Source organism: Oncorhynchus clarkii, chromosome 11, assembly GCF_045791955.1.
Source record: "Oncorhynchus clarkii lewisi isolate Uvic-CL-2024 chromosome 11, UVic_Ocla_1.0, whole genome shotgun sequence".
Taxonomy (NCBI): Eukaryota; Metazoa; Chordata; class Actinopteri; order Salmoniformes; family Salmonidae; genus Oncorhynchus; species Oncorhynchus clarkii.
The window spans coordinates 12,690,342-12,707,529 of NC_092157.1; the positions used below are offsets into that span (position 1 = coordinate 12,690,342).

General features: G+C 42.5%; 1 pseudogene; it reads left to right on the forward strand.

The window, feature by feature from the left end:
* The first annotated feature begins 216 nt into the window (after nucleotides 1-216).
* LOC139420531 (tripartite motif-containing protein 29-like) lies at nucleotides 217-16,835 on the forward strand (annotated as a pseudogene).
* Nucleotides 16,836-17,188: the final 353 nt, after the last annotated feature.

Here is a 17,188-nt window from a genome sequence, read left to right on the forward strand (position 1 = left end):
CCGTAGCTGGAGTCTTTGACACATTTTTTGTTGTTGTCCAAGACTCCAGTGCATGTGTGCATGGAAAACATACCATTAATTGAACTTTTACAAGCACCTCTGTCCAATCACAACCCTCATCCTGAAAAAACACACACAACCAGGAAATGTACCGACTCAGAAGGACAAACAATTCTAGAGAAACTACAGTGAGAAACTACTATATTCTGCACCAAAATGGCAGCAGCCATGGATTCAATCAGTTGTTCAATATGTCTGGATCTACTGAAGGATCCAGTGACTCTTCCCTGTGGACACAGTTACTGTATGGGCTGTATTATTAAAGACTGCCGGGATCAGGATGATCAGAAGGGGTGACATGATCAGCTGTCCCCAGTGTGGACATTCACCCAATGGCCTGTTCTGAACAGAAACATTATGTTTGCTGAATTGGTGGAGAATCAGAAAAAGACAGGACTACAAGTTGCTACTCCTGCTCACTATTATGCTGGACCTGGAGATGTGGCGTGTGATGTCTACACCGAGAGAAAACTCAAAGCTGTCAAGTCCTGTCTGGTGTGTCTGGCCTCTTAATGTGAGACTCACCCCCAGCCTCACTATGAATCGCCTGCCTTTAAGAAGCACAAGCTGGTCAAAGTCTCCACACAACTAGAGGAGAAGATCTGCTCTCGTCATGACAAACTACTGGAGATGTACTGCCGTACTGATCAGCAGTTTATCTGTCTGCTGTGTGTGGTGTGTGAACATAAAGGTCACGATAGTCTCAGCTGAATCAGAAAAGACTGAGAGACAGGTAAGGACAATCTGTAATTGCTGCTTACTTCGAAAATACCATTCATTGCTGAATATTAGTGACTACTGTACAACATAGCTTGGAAGTCAGCCAACACCCAATCATCTAGCTGTGCTAATATACACACTCATGTGATGTAACATTTACTGAGACCTGAAGAGTTGCATTGGTTCCTTCAGTTATTGCCTAGGCTTTAGGTTTGCAGGCTGATGCACTTTTCTGGCATGCAGGAGACCCTGGATCGAACCTGATCAGTCACATTCATACAGACGCACACAGGCACATGCATACCGTTTCCTCCATAATGTGTAGACTCTGACCTATCATAAAGTTTCATCTGTTTTAACTTAGATAGAATCACTTGCACAAATGAACCATGGATTGACATTTATATTTCATATAAAACACCCTAGTTCTCCTAAATGTGGACCATAGACTCCGAGACAAACCCAGAACGGAATGGCCCATAGGTGACACTACAATAAGCTGTCCCGTTTGTATTCGAGCAATGCAAGTCTATGCTTTGTTTGTAAAAAAAAAATGAATTTCGTCAAAAGATGGCAAAATGTACATTTTGTCAAAACAAAAGAAAATTCTCCCACCCCCATCCCAACTAAACCCAAACTACTCAACTTCTCTTTGATTTATCAAATTGACACTGATTGTGGGGCTTAAGGACACTACAAGGAAGGTTTATACTCAAAACATTATATTTTCAAAAACATGGAAACAAGATGCAATTCTGTTGTTAACCTAAACTGTTAGCATTTATGCTAATTCATGCTATTATTTTTGTGTTATGAAATGGCTTTCCAATCTACAAATGGCTGGAAATCTGAAAAGACTACAACTACAGTAGATTCAGGGCCGGGCCTGGCTGTTCTGCCGCCCTAGGTGAAACAAAACCAATAGAACTGACAGAATGTCTCAACTGCCATTATGTCTTGGTCAAATATGCAATGGTTGTGCAATGTATAACGATGACAACACTCAATAACAAATGACAACTTTTCTGCCAGTTGTCCTGTCTGCTTATGCACTTCCCAAAGTGGGCAACAAAAAAAGTTTGATAGTTGGGATGAAAAATTATCTGGAATAGAGTCTAGTTGGTCCTTTTTAAAGTGATTCAATGGTTTTGTTGGAGTACATAGATGCGTAATGACGTTGGCAAATGAGTACAATTAATCAGGAGTGCAAACGACTTTCAAAAAGTAAACATTTCATTCCGGTGTGAATTAAGTGAGATGGCCATGAATCATGACAAAATTACCACCTTGTGACACCCCTTGAGCAAATTAGGGTTAAATGCCTTGCTCAAGGGCACATCGACATATTTTTCATCTTGGGTACCGGCACAACGCTCAAACCATGATATGCTCCATCAAAGTACTGAGGGGTAAAACGGACAACTATAAATACTTTAGTGTCATCTAGTGGTAGATCTGGGATACACATTAAATTCATCAATACACTGTACTGTAAAAACTAACAAACTGTTACAAAATTCAAAAATCATTGGACTTGCAGTAAACAACATAGATGGTTTGTGTCCTCACTTGTCTGGGGATAATTATCAAATATGTAAATATTTGAATAAATTCAATCATGTCATTGATGTCTAGATTTGTCTTCCTAAATCCAATCACATTCTTACTCTCTCCTCTTTCCCCTACTGAATAGATGATTGTGACAGACATGTGCATGAATGAGCCTCAAGATGGCGAGGGTGGGCCAGAATGAATTGAATTGCTCACCAGGAATAGAAGAAAAATGCATGTCCTGGTTTAAGGGAGTCTGTTGTCCTCTAGCCACCAAGCTCTCTGTTAGGCCATGACATCATCATCATTACATCCACTACTGGACATCAAAATGCTTTTCTTTGCCCACATATGTAAAATACCTAGGTACCCTTCTGTAAGATCCATGAAGAGCAAATAAGGAAAGGAAATTATCTCATCTAAATAAACAAGTACTGTACATAGACTATCAATTTGTCTTTCACAATCTATATCACAAACACACACACACACACACAGACACACACTCACGCACACACACTCTCTCATGCACATGATGCACTCCATACACACATCCTTAAATCCAGCTCACCTTGTTCTCTCTCTTTCCTCTTTCTCACGCCACGGTTTAATGTTATATACAATGGGGCAAAAAAGTATTTAGTCCGCCACCAATTGTGCAAGTTCTCCCACTTAAAAATAAGCATCAAAAGGAAGAAGCAGTAGGAGCAGTTCTGTAATATAGGTTGTAATATTTGTTTGGTATCGTTTTTTTTTTAAATAAGATTTGATTCCTAATTATTGTTCAGTGTTTTACATTTTGTTTAGCTCATTAGTTGAATTTAGTTTTAGTCCCCATTGTGGATGATACTGTTTAAGATGTTCCATGTGTTTGAATTATTGGGTTAATTTTGAGCAACAATTAACAGAATGAGTGAAACTTAAATAAAGATTTTTTCTAATGGTATAATATGAATATGAGAATATGAATATGTCTTCTCTCTCCTCTCGCTCTCTGTCTGTCTGTCTCTGTCTCTCAAAATAAAATCCCAAAAGTATTTGGGCTACGAAGTACAGCCATTTTTATGCCTTTTGTTGGTGTTGGATGGATGGGAACAGGGTGGACTTGAATTTCTTTATTTGTATAGAATTTAAGTAAGTTATATTAGATCAGTGTCTAACATAAACTATGAGACAGGTATACTTTTAGCCAACCTTGACCAAAAATTACCTTATTTTGATAGATTTTACACCCGTTGTTACTCTAAAAATACATGATGAAAATACATTTTGAGGGCTTTAAAAAAAATCCAGGGACAGAATGCCCAGACCCCCCTAAAAGAGGCTTAGGCCCCATATCCATGAATCTCTAGTGACATCCCTGATGCCTGCTATATACAGGCTGGTTTAATGTTATATATGCCTGCTAAATACAGGCTGGTTTAATGTTATATATGCCTACTATATACAGACTAGTTTAATGTTATATATGCCTACTATATACAGACTGGTTTAATGTTATATATGCCTACTATATACAGACGGGTTTAATGTTATATATGCCTACTATATATAGACTGGTTTAATGTTATATATGCCTACTATATACAGGCTGGTTTAATGTTATATAAGCCTACTATATACAGGCTGGTTTAATGTTATATATGCCTACTATATACAGGCTAGTTTAATGTTATATATGCCTACTATATACAGGCTAGTTTAATGTTATATATGCCTACTATATACAGACTGGTTTAATGTTATATATGCCTACTATATACAGACTGGTTTAATGGTATATATGCCTACTATATACAGGCTAGTTTAATGTTATATATGCCTACTATATACAGACTGGTTTAATGTTATATATGCCTACTATATACAGACGGGTTTAATGTTATATATGCCTACTATATACAGGCTGGTTTAATGTTATATAAGCCTACTATATACAGGCTGGTTTAATGTTATATAAGCCTACTATATACAGGCTGGTTTAATGTTATATATGCGTACTAAATACAGACTGGTTTAATGTTAGATATGCCTACTATATACAGGCCAACACTGGAATTTCAATCAACCCTGCTGCCAGTGAACCAAGTCAGGCAAATGCCTGTGAATCTTAAGTGTGGCACAGACAGCTCCAGTGAACATGATGAATGGCCCTGTGCTGCGCTGCATTTCACTGCTGTCACAGTTTGCCAGTTGGATGGCTGACCTGATGGACTAATAGGAACAGACAAAGTCTGGATTGTGGCTGTGTGTTTTCAAGGAGGAAGATTTTAAAAAAGATAGACACTGTCCTTATGTGAACACCAATAGACTTGCTACGATGAGATTGTTTGCTCTGCTGTGATTCTCTCCTGATCAGCTGCTGTGTTCACGTACAGTAGTGCATCTCTTCAGAAATATTTACAACCCTTCCCTTCACATTAAAAGTCCACACGGAATGGCTTGTTCCCATCTCTTGGCCACTGTGCTTCTAAGTTTGTTCAAAGCTGTGAAAATACATGCCTGTGATATTCACCATTACTCCAGCCGTGACACTTTCTGACCAGCTAGACTACTGTGGTGGAATTATTGTAATCTAAAGGAGAGACTTTTAGATTTCTTAAAAACAATCAAACCTTTATTATTTAATAACTGCAGTAATGGAGGTGGTCAGTAATCAACCCCTGGAGGTGACCCCTGAGAACTCAACCAGCTGGTTTGAGCCACAGCATTTTATAGCAAAGTACATCCTCCTTCAGTCTACATAACAAACAACAGATGTATGGAATAGGTCACAAGGTTAAGATTTGTATGAAAGATACTTATAATTCACAGCAGACAGTATCTGCTGTAAAAACAGTTTTCATTGTGTAGCGACCAGTGTCTGGCCCCCCAACTACATACTGGAGCCATCTCCTCCTCGTACAACAGTACAGAAACATTTACTCATGCTCTGGACATCACAAAGACATCGTAAATCTCCTGTCAGTGTTATCTCCCAAAGGCCCACTTTCAGTTCACACAGACACAATAAAAAGTTATCTAAACTCTCTATTCTGTTCCAAAAAACAACCATTTTATGCAATAAAAGTATTATAACATAATTTTATAATTTCCACCATTCCTCCCCCCCATGAAAAAGTACGACTGAATTACTACACAAAACCTATTGGTGCAGTAGTGACTATGTAGAGACTTGTAGGGACTGTGTAGTGAATATGTAGTTTATGCCCTACTCAAGACACACAAGTAGAGTTGTGTAGTGCTCAGCAGGAAAACAGTAGTGTTTCCATTAGTAATCAGGTAGAGATTTTTACTACTTGATGTTGGTAGTAAATAAGTAGCCACAACACTACAGTCAGACTACACTGGTTTTTGAATCCACAGAAGAAGACAAAGCAGGAACGGGGTGGCAGGAAGCCTAGTGGTTAGAGCGTTGGACTAGTAACTGAAAGGTTGCAAGATTGAATACCCGAGCTGACAAGATAAATATCTGTCATTCTGCCCCTGAACAAGGCAGTTAACCCACTGTTCCTAGGCTGTCATTGAAAATAAGAGTTTGTTCTTAACTGACTTGCCTAGCTAAATAAAGGTAAACAATAAAAAGGAAGTAGTTGGTTGTTAGCTAGCTACTGTTTCTGACAATCCCTAATGTGATCTGCCATCCATCATCATCCTGTCTTTCATAACACTTATGCTGGCATCATCTGTAAGTTTAACGTTCCTTCATGTTGCATACATACTATCATGTCGTTGTTTCGACGTTTATATAACTCTTTACCAGATCAAGAAGATTGCAAGCCAAAACGGTCTTGTGTTTAGCCTAGCTGTTTGCTAGCCCCATTGAAATGTACCTTTGTAGTCTTTGTTTTGGTATGCTAACTAATACTGTAGGCCATTGTTGGAAAGATTTAACATTTTATAAACAATGTTTTTCAGCACCTAAAGAATATTCCGCAATTTCACACAACAGCTGAACTAGATGGAATAGGCAGTTAAGTGCATTGCCAAGTGCAGCTAAATGTAATCCTCTATGGAGAGGAGTGCATCACTGAGGAACTGCTGATTCATGGCTTTGTAAAAGAAGAGCTTGAATATTTGCACCTCATCAGATATGTGGTTATGTGCCCAAGTCAATAGGCTTTTCATAACTTTCCCACGCTATATTTGTACGTTATAATGTTGTCAAACTGTTGTGTTGGCAACAATCAGAATTCAACAAATAATTCCCTCTCTGTGCTACAGTATATACAAGCCTCCCTCCCTTCTCCACCCTCTATCTATCTAACCTAACTTAAAGAGTTAGGTCTGTCGCTCATTAAAGATGCACTCTGCCATTTCCTGGTTAATATATTTATAATAGTTTGCCTAATTTCCGGTTGTGAGACAAAACAAGCATTTATAGTTTAGAGAATCATTATACCATCTAAACCGTTGTGAAAATATTTTCCATAACCAAAAATATTATATTTTCAGCTGTTTGAATCTGGTGTACAAAACCGAAAGTAAACAATGCAAAAAACAAACTTAATACCGGGAAACATAGAAATAGCGCACATAGAATAGATCTACCGCTTCTTAGACTTGCTTTCAATGCGAATAACAGATCTATATCTGTAATTTTAACGTTCCTTTATGTTGCATACATACTATCATGTCGTTGTTTCGACGTTTATATAACTCTTTACCAGATCAAGAAGATTGCAAGCCAAGGATTACGCCCGTAGGATTACGGGCAACATCCGCACTGAGATAAAGGCTAGAGCTACCGCTTTCAAGGAGCGGGACTCTAACCCGGAAGCTTCTAAGAAATCCCGCTATGCCCTCTGACTAACCATCAAACAGGCAAATCTTCAATACAGGACGAAGATCAAATCGTAATACACCGGCTCTGACGCTCGTCAGATGTGGCAGGGCTTGCAAACCATTACAGACTACAACAGTAAGCACAGCCAAGAGCTGCCCAATGACACAAGCCTACCAGATGTGCTAAACTACTTCTATGCTCGCTTCGAGGCAAATAACACTGAAATATGCATGAGAGCACCAGCTGTTCCGGAAAACAGTGTGATCACAGTCTCCGCAGCCGATGTGAGTAAGACCTTTAACCTATTAGTGATCCCTTCGCGCGCCAATCCCTTTAGTGGGATCGATTTGACAACATCCAGTGAAATTACAGAGCGCCAAATTCAAACTACAGAAATATTAATATTCAAGATTCACAAAAATATAAGTGTAATACATCAAAATAAAGTTGAACTTCTTGTTAATCCAGCCGCAGTGTCAGATTTCCAAAAGGCTTTACGTCGAAAGCAGACCATGAGATTATCTGAGGACAGCGCCCCGCATACAAACACATGAAAATCGTTTTCAATCAGGCAGGTGGCGACAGAAAAGTCAGAAATAGTGATATAGGGCCCTCCCAGGTGGCGCAGTGGTTAAGGGCGCTGCACTGCAGCGCCAGCTGTGCCATCAGAGACTCTGGGTTTGCGCCCAGGCTCTGTTGTAACCGGCCGCGACCGGGAGGTTCGTGGTGACACACAATTGGCCTAGCGTCGTCCGGGTTAGGGAGGGTTTGGCCGGTAGGGATATCCTTGTCTCATCGCGCACCAGCAACTCCTGTGGCGGGCCGGGCGCAGTGCGCGCTAACCAAGGTTGCCAGGTGCACTGTGTTTCCTCCGACACATTGGTGCGGCTGGCTTCCGGGTTGGATACGCGCTGTATTAAGAAGCAGTGAGGCTTGGTGGGGTTGTGTATCGGAGGACGCATGACTTTCAACCTTCGTCTCTCCCGAGCCCGTACGGGAGTTGTAGCAATGAGATAAGATAGTAGCTACTAAAACAATTGGATACCACGAATTTGGGGAGAAAAAGGGGTAAAATTAAAAATTAAAATAAATAAATAAAATAAAAAATAGTGATATAATTCATGCCTTCATGCCTTACCTTATGCCTCTTCTGATGGCACTCAGAAACATCACTCAGAAACATCACAAATGGTTGTTTTTTAAAATAAATTTATTTTTATCCCCAAAATGTCAATTTATTTGTCGCGTTTGATTCATAAATACACCGGTTCCAACTCGCCCAACATGACGACAAAGTATCTAATAAGTTACCTGTAAACTTGGTCCAAACATTTCGAACAACGTTCCTAATCCAACCTCTGGTATCCTAAAACGTAAAAAATCAATACAATTTAAGAAGGGATAAAAACTATGTGAAGCGCGTTCCAGTTCACGCGCACCAAACAATAGTCCAACAGGAGTCCACTTGGAGTGACACTTACAATGAACAGCCCTACTTTTTCATTTCTCAAAAGAAAAACATCAACCAATTTCTAAAGACTGTTGACATCTAGTGGAATTGATAATCAACAGTAGCAGCAGCATATGTGATAAGTAATGTTCCCTATAATTATTTTATTATTTTTATCTGCTGAGCGCAAACTTGAATGTTGTGAAAATTCTGTGCAACTTCCGCCACGCATTTACTGTGAATACTGAGTCTGTACATGCTTTAATTGACTGTTTTAACAGTGGCCAAGTAAGCTACTGTAGCTATTTGATCGTAATATAGGCCTACCAGAGTGACCTACCATCGAAAACAATGGAGAAAATGCATCCCATAACATTTTAACATTTAAATAGCGGTTCTATCATTCAGCCTACAGTAGCAGCCAAAGTGTGGTGTTCAATGTAGGCCTACATTCCATGAGACGTTTGAAAAGAACATACAGGCCTTTGCATTAACCTGTTTATCCACTTGTCCATCAGACAAGGAGGTGACTGAACATTTTGTTGCGTTGTTTGATGCAAGAAAACACTTTACAAAATAAAATACATTATTATTCCCATACAGTTTGATTGGGTTCAAATCCGGGCTCTGGCTGGGCCACTCAAGGACATTCAGAGACGTATCCCGAAGCCACTCCTGCGTTGTATTGGCCATGTGCTTAGGGTAGTTGTCCTGTTGGAAGGTGAACCTTCGCTACAGTCTGAAGTCCTGAGCAGATTTTCATCAAGGATCTCTCCGTATTTTGCTCTGTTCAACTTTCCCTTGATCCTGACTAGTCTCCCAGTCCCTGCCGCTGAAAAACATCCCCACAGCATGATTCTGCCACCACCATGCTTCCCCGTAGGGATGGTGCCAGTGTCATGACTGTCCACAAGAATCCAAATAGGTCAGATCAGGTTTGCAATGAATAACTTCAATCAGACCTAACTCCACCTAGAGGGGAAAGGAAAGAACAGCTTGGGGTTAACAACTCCAACCTTGTTGTAAATCAAGGGAGAAGATTCAGGCCTGTGCTCTCAAGAGTCACCAAAGGAATGTTCTTAGTTTTGCTGAAACTCTAGCATGTTCAAAAGCGCATACTGGAACAATATTTCTAACGTGAAACGTGGGGAATGGTCAGAGGCGATCTATAGAGCACTAATGGAATTTTGTGTTTTATTTTGTGATGTCATTAAAAATGTTAAAGGAAAAACTTTAACTTGGAAAGTATACCCACTACATAGTATATGAAGTTTCCATACTGTGCGTTGTGCATGTATTATTTTGTTTTTGCTAAGAGAGGGATGTGATTTGAGAAACTATAAGAGATAATTGTTTTACCTAACTTTGCACAATGAGCAGACACCACTCCAAAGTAAGGTCAGAGAGCATGTCAGTCTGCTGGAACCGCCCCTTTCGAGCAAAATGTATTAATGATGGGCTAAGAAAAAACACGAGACCAGAAAAATGTGAAGCTGCAGCTGCACCATAAAGTGGTTTGAACTTTGAATCTCAACACAAGGTGGAGACGATAAACTCACCTCCGTGACAATCACTGGTACGGCTGATTAGCTGTCCTATGTAAAGTATCTTTGAAAGTGAAATTAAGTAGGACCATCATGTTACTCTACTCTAACCATCGATACAGCTGGCTAGCCTATCTTCAAAGAAGCCTCTTCAAGAGTGAATGGAAGGAAAGTGAACTCTATAGTTCTGTTTAGGACTACACAACAAGTCACTGGATACAGGACAACTACAGAGAAGGACAACAGTAGAAGACTTGTTGGAACCATTTTGGACAATCAGAGCCGTATAAGCGTGCTGTGAAAAGGCCCAACCCCCTTTCCAAGGCTGCCCTGTTCACAGAGAGATCCCCGGTGAACCCAGGCATTTCACCTAAATACATTCATGATTTCTATATGGTTACTGTAGGTGAGAGTAGTTTCTGAATGTACCAATGTTAAGTGTTTCTGTCCCTCTCTCTCTCCCTCTCCATCTTTTCTTTAACAGGCAGCCATGTTCTAGTTGCTAGGGACCTGTTTTCAGCATATTAAATCTCCAGTCAATAACCAGTGTAAGTGTGTATGTTTATCCTGTGTTCCCATTTAACTAGCTAGTAAATACTTAATGAAAACAAATAAGTGTAGTACTGAATCACAAGTAAGGCTGTGTTTTTTTCAGATGCAAGGAGGTTATGACTGTTCAGAATGGTGATATGATACGAGGTTATGATTAATAAGTTGACTGTTTATAGATGTGATATGTAAAGACCTTTTAGAGTTTAATTAGGGAGATGGTAACTCTTTAAATAATCTCTCTCGTGGTGCCCCAGATCCTAATGAGTTAATTGTTACATGATTCATTTAATTGGGTAACAATTAAACACAGTTAGTTAATTAGATAAATAACAGCTTTCAGATTAATGTTAAAGTTAAGTCACAACACTAGGTTTCCTCCAGACATGACCAGTGGGAACCCACCTGTTTTGAGCCCCACATCCTAGGCAAAAAAATAACAAAATATTTAAATATTTTAGATTTTTTGGGCTTGCCTGTTTTGTATGTTAGTTTGGCATTAATGCGTGTCACATATCAGTTTGCAAACAATGTAAATATATATATATATATATATGTATATATATATATATATCATTCAGTTAATAAAGCTGCATATACACATGGTCTCTTCTTTGTTTTCTTGAGTAAGGCAGCTCCAAAATGCAGGTGTTTCAGCCTAGCTCAGTGCTCTCTGTGGTAGTGGGGCGAGCCAGCAGAAAACATGGAGCACAGTGCCGTGATTGGCTCAGTGTTCTGTCACTCATGGGGACAGTTTGTCATCGCCAAGTTTAAGTGCTTAGTAAAGGTAGACATCCCAAATGCCATAGTGTTATATTACAAGTGCCCTTCTAAGAAGGCTCGAGGTCATTGGCCAAAGATAAAATGACGTCAAATCACGTTATATCTAGAGTAGCTTTGATTGGACTGATCAAGTCAAAATCTTACTTTCAAAGTCTTAGCTAGCAGTCATCACCATGAATCAAGTTGACAATCTACTTCCAAATCCTTTTTTAATTATTGTCATATGAAGATAAATAATGAAGATAAATTATAGATAAAACGTATCGGTGCTCATCGGCCATTGGACATAAAGATTACACAACAAATTTCAAATCGCAAATTCAACAATTAGTTATTTGGAAGGAATCAGGGGATAATTGCAAGTGTTGCAAAGAAACCACTAACGTTAGCCTGCTGTTCAATGGAGTGACTGTGTTTTCTTTTTTTTGAGTTCCCACCATAAATCCAAAGAATACGAGACTACAAGATTACAAAGTTTGATGACAAAATTTGCCCACAAATGACCCCTGCGTCACCTTCACAAAGTGAGTCCAACAATGTCTTGTATGCTGCTACATAAATTATGTAATGTGCAAGGGAGTGTAACGATTTTCCGTATGAGAAGGAGAGTCGGACCAAAATGCGGCGTGTAGATTACGATCCATGTTTATTGTGACTATAGCAACACGAATCTAAATACAAACAGTGCAAAATAATAAACGTAATGAAAACCGAAACAGCCTAAACTGGTGCAAACTAACACTAAGGACAGGAACAATCACCCACAAACACACAGTGAAACCCAGGCTACCTAAATATGGTTCCCAATCAGAGACAATGACGAACACCTGCCTCTGACTGAGAACCATATCAGGCTGAACATAGAAATAGACAAACCAGACATGAAACATAGAATACCCACTCAGATCACACCCTGACCAATCAAAACATAGAAAATACAAAGTAAACTATGGTCAGGGCGTGACAGTACCCCCCCCCCCCCCCAAGGTGCGGACTCCGGCCGCAAAACCTGAACCTATAGGGGAGGGTCTGGGTGGGCATCTGTCCGCGGTGGCGGCTCTGGCGCTGGACGTGGACCCCACTCCATGACAGTTTTAATCCCCCTCCTAAACTTCCCTAAATAGGTTACCCACCACAATGATAACATGGGACAGAGGGACAGCTCGGGACAGAGGTAACTCGGGACAGATGGGTAGCTCAGCACTGAGAGGAAGCTCAGCACTGAGAAGAAGCTCAGCACTGAGAGGAAGCCCAGGCAGGTAGTAGAAACTACCAGAACCTGGCTGGCTGGCGGTTTCAGCAGATCCTGGTCGACTAGCAGATCTGGAAGAATCTGGTCGACTGGCGGATCTGGGAGAATCTGGTCGACTGGCGGATCTGGGAGAATCTGGTCGACTGGCGGATCTGGGAGAATCTGGTCGACTGGCGGATCTGGAAGAGTCTGGTCGACTGGCAGATCTGGAAGAGTCTGGTCGACTGGCAGATCTGGAAGAGTCTGGACGACTGGCAGATCTGGAAGAGTCTGGACGACTGGCAGATCTGGAAGAGTCTGGACGACTGGCAGATCTGGAAGAGTCTGGTCGACTGGCAGCTCTGGAAGAGTCTGGTCGACTGGCAGCTCTGGAAGAGTCTGGTCGACTGGCAGCTCTGGAAGAGTCTGGTCGACTGGCAGCTCTGGAAGAGTCTGGTCGACTGGCAGATCTGGAAGAGTCTGGACGACTGGCAGATCTGGAAGAGTCTGGTCGACTGGCAGCTCTGGAAGAGTCTGGTCGACTGGCAGCTCTGGAAGAGTCTGGTCGACTGGCAGCTCTGGAAGAGTCTGGTCGACTGGCAGCTCTGGAAGAGTCTGGTCGACTGGCAGCTCTGGCTGCTCCATGCTGACTGGCTGCTCCATGATGACTGGTAGCTCTGGCTGCTCCATGCTGACTGGCTGCTCCATGCTGACTGGCAGCTCTGGCTGCTCCATGCTGACTGGCTGCTCCATGCTGACTGGCAGCTCTGGCTGCTCCATGCTGACTGGCTGCTCTGGCTGCTCCATGCTGACTGGCTGCTCCATGCTGACTGGCTGCTCCATGCTGACTGGCGGCCCTGGCTGCTCCATGCTGACTGGCGGCCCTGGCTGCTCCATGCTGACTGGCGGCCCTGGCTGCTCCATGCTGACTGGCGGCCCTGGCTGCTCCATGCTAACTGGCAGCTCTGGCGGCTCCTTGCAGACTGGCAGCTCTGGCGGCTCCTTGCAGACTGGCAGCTTTGGCGGCATCCTGCAGACAGGCAGCTCTGGCGGCTCCTTGCAGACTGGCAGCTCCATGCAGACTGGCAGCTCTATGCAGACTGGCAGCTCCATGCAGACTGGCAGCTCCTTGCAGACTGGCAGCTCCTTGCAGACTGGCAGCTCCATGCTAACTGGCAGCTCTAAGCTAACTGGCAGCTCTATGCTAACTGGCAGCTCTATGCTAACTGGCAGTTCTGAACAGGCGGGAGACTCCGGCAGCGCTGTAGAGGCGGAAAGCTCTGACAGCGCTAAACAGGCGGGAGACTCCGACAGCGCTGGAGAGGAGGAAGGCTCCGACAGCGCTGGAGAGGAGGAAGGCTCCGACAGCGCTGGAGAGGAGGAAGGCTCCGACAGCGCTGGACAGGCGAGGCGCACTGTAGGCCTGATGCGTGGTGCTGGCACTGGTGGTACTGGGCCGAGGACACGCACAGGAAGCCTGGTGCGGGGAGCTGCTACCGGAGGGCTGGGGTGTGGAGGTGGTACTGGAAAAACCGGACCGTGCAGGCGCACTGGAGCTCTTGAGCACCGAGCCTGCCCAACCTTACCTGGTTGAATGCTCACGGTCGCCCTGCCAGTGCAGCGAGGTGGAATAGCCCGCACTGGACTATGCAGGCGAACCGGAGACACCGAGCGCAAGGCTGGTGCCATGTAAGCCGGCCCAAGGAGACGCACTGGGGACCAGCTGCGTAGAGCCGGCTTCATGGCATTAGGCTCGACGCTCAATCTAGCCCGGCAGACACGCGGAGCTGGAATATACCGCACCGGGCTATGCACCCGCACTGGAGACACCGTGCGCACCACTGCATAACACGGTGCCTGTCCGGTCTCTCTAGCCCCCCGGTAAGCACAGGGAGTCTGCTCAGGTCTCCTACCTGGCATAGCCATACTCCCTGTTAGCCCCCCCCCAAGAAATTTTTGGGGCTGCCTCTCAGGCTTCCATCCGCGTCGCCGTGCTGCCTTCTCATACCAGCGCCTCTCTGCTTTCACCGCCTCCATTCTACGGTAACCTTCCTCGCACTGCTCCAGCGAATCCCAGGCGGGCTCCGGCACTCTCCCTGGGTCGGCCGCCCACCTGTCGATCTCCTCCCAAGTAGTATACTCCATACTGTACTCCTCCTTGGGCTGTTCCTGTTGTTTCTTCTCCCGCTGCACCTTAGTGCGGCTACACTCCCCTGGTTTAGCCCAGGGTCCTCTCCCGTCGAGGATTTCCTCCCATGTCCAGAAATCCTTATTGCGCTTCTCCTCGCGCTGCTCCTGCCTGTTGACACGCTGCTTGGTCCTTTTGTGGTGGGTGATTCTGTAACGATTTTCCGTATGAGAAGGAGAGTCGGACCAAAATGCGGCGTGTAGATTACGATCCATGTTTATTGTGACTATAGCAACACGAATCTAAATACAAACAGTGCAAAATAATAAACGTAATGAAAACCGAAACAGCCTAAACTGGTGCAAACTAACACTAAGGACAGGAACAATCACCCACAAACACACAGTGAAACCCAGGCTACCTAAATATGGTTCCCAATCAGAGACAATGACGAACACCTGCCTCTGACTGAGAACCATATCAGGCTGAACATAGAAATAGACAAACCAGACATGAAACATAGAATACCCACTCAGATCACACCCTGACCAATCAAAACATAGAAAATACAAAGTAAACTATGGTCAGGGCGTGACAGGGAGATATGTATACTGTAGCTAAGAAAGTAATAATAAGTGTATGGTGTGTAGTAAGCTGTTAGTAGCCCATGTGCATCATCCTAATAATTTGGTCTATTTTCACCAACACGGTATTGTAAACACATTGTTCGTGGCCCGGTGTGTGCTTGTTTGCAACTTTTGTTGTACAGCTTTGACAGTGCTACCGATAGTAGTGGTGGCGCTTGGCTTGCACGTGCAAATTCAGCACGCACAAACTCTATAATAGAATTGTATCATTTGACGTGTTAAATTAAAGTTGATTTAACGCTTCAAATAGTGTTATATGACGTGTATCTTTCTTTATATGCAAAGACCCAAACAGCGTTCAATGTGCCTCACCCTAATAATTTGGTCTATTATAAAGTATTCTTGATATAATTACATGTTAGGGAGCTTTAATACTCCCTTCTAAGTCATTGCCTGTAATCTAGCTTGATTCATCCTGGCCGTTTTAATAGTCCAAATTCATCCTTTAGTCTACAGATCATATTCTTTGTAGTTTAATTAGTTAAAACCTGCATTTCAAGAACAGATCCAGCCTAAATTACTAGAAATTAGCATTTTAAAGCTGATATTATTTTATTAATTTTTATCCCCCCTCGCAGGGATTTTTCAGTGCAAAAAATGTGTCCCCTTTTTGGGCCCTCACCAGTTTGGATCCCTGCTTATGGATTAATAGTAGTAGCTAACTGTGTTGTGAGATCCTAACTAGAACAATAAGAAACTATTACTGCATATAGTCAATGGGATAGTTGTCAATAGCTTTGCATTGGAAGTGCCTGGGAGATCCCAATGACTTTTTATCCATTTTGGATTGTCTTCGGATTTTCGCCTGCCATATCAATTCTGTTATACTCACAGACATTATTTTAACAGTTTGGAAGAAGATCTTTACTGAGCTGATCCGCTCCAGTGAGAGAAGGTACTCTGAGGTGAAGGAGCAGATCAGAGCACAGGAGAAGGCTGAAGTGAGTCGAGCTGAAGTACTCCTGAAGCAACTGGAGCAGGAGATGTCTGAGCTGATGAGGAGAGAAGCTGAGCTGGAGCAGCTCTCACACACAGATGACATCACATTCCTCCAGGTGACATCACTGGATCTTTGTCCACAGCATCAGGTGTTTCTGATGAAAGTTAAATGTTTTTCTTCCTCAACAATAATATTTCCATGTTTTCTGATCTGTTACTGTAGAGTTTCCAGTCTCTCTGTGTCTCTCCTGCACATCTCATTTGAGGATGTTAAGAAATCAGTCTCTGGGCTGAAAAGTCAAGTTGAAAAGATCTGCTCTGGGGAAATTGCCAAAATCTCTGTAAAAGGTTGGTAACATACACTATTTGGACCATGAAGCTCAAATGTGTCCATTTGGCTCTATACTCCAGCGTTTTGACTTTGAGGTGCAATGTTTTATGGTGTGACAGTTCAGATTTTCACCATTTATTTTGGGATATATTCATACATACCTCTTTTAGAAATGAAAGCACTTTATGTATATAGTTTTTTTATTTATTTATTTTGTTTATTTCACCTTTATTTAACCAGGTAGGCAAGTTGAGAACAAGTTCTCATTTACAATTGCGACCTGGCCAAGATAAAGCAAAGCAGTTCGACACATACAACGACACAGAGTTACACATGAGGTAAAACAAACATACAAATCAAATCAAATCAAATCAAATTTATTTATATAGCCCTTCGTACATCAGCTGATATCTCAAAGTGCTGTACAGAAACCCAGCCTAAAACCCCAAACAGCAAGCAATGCAGGTGT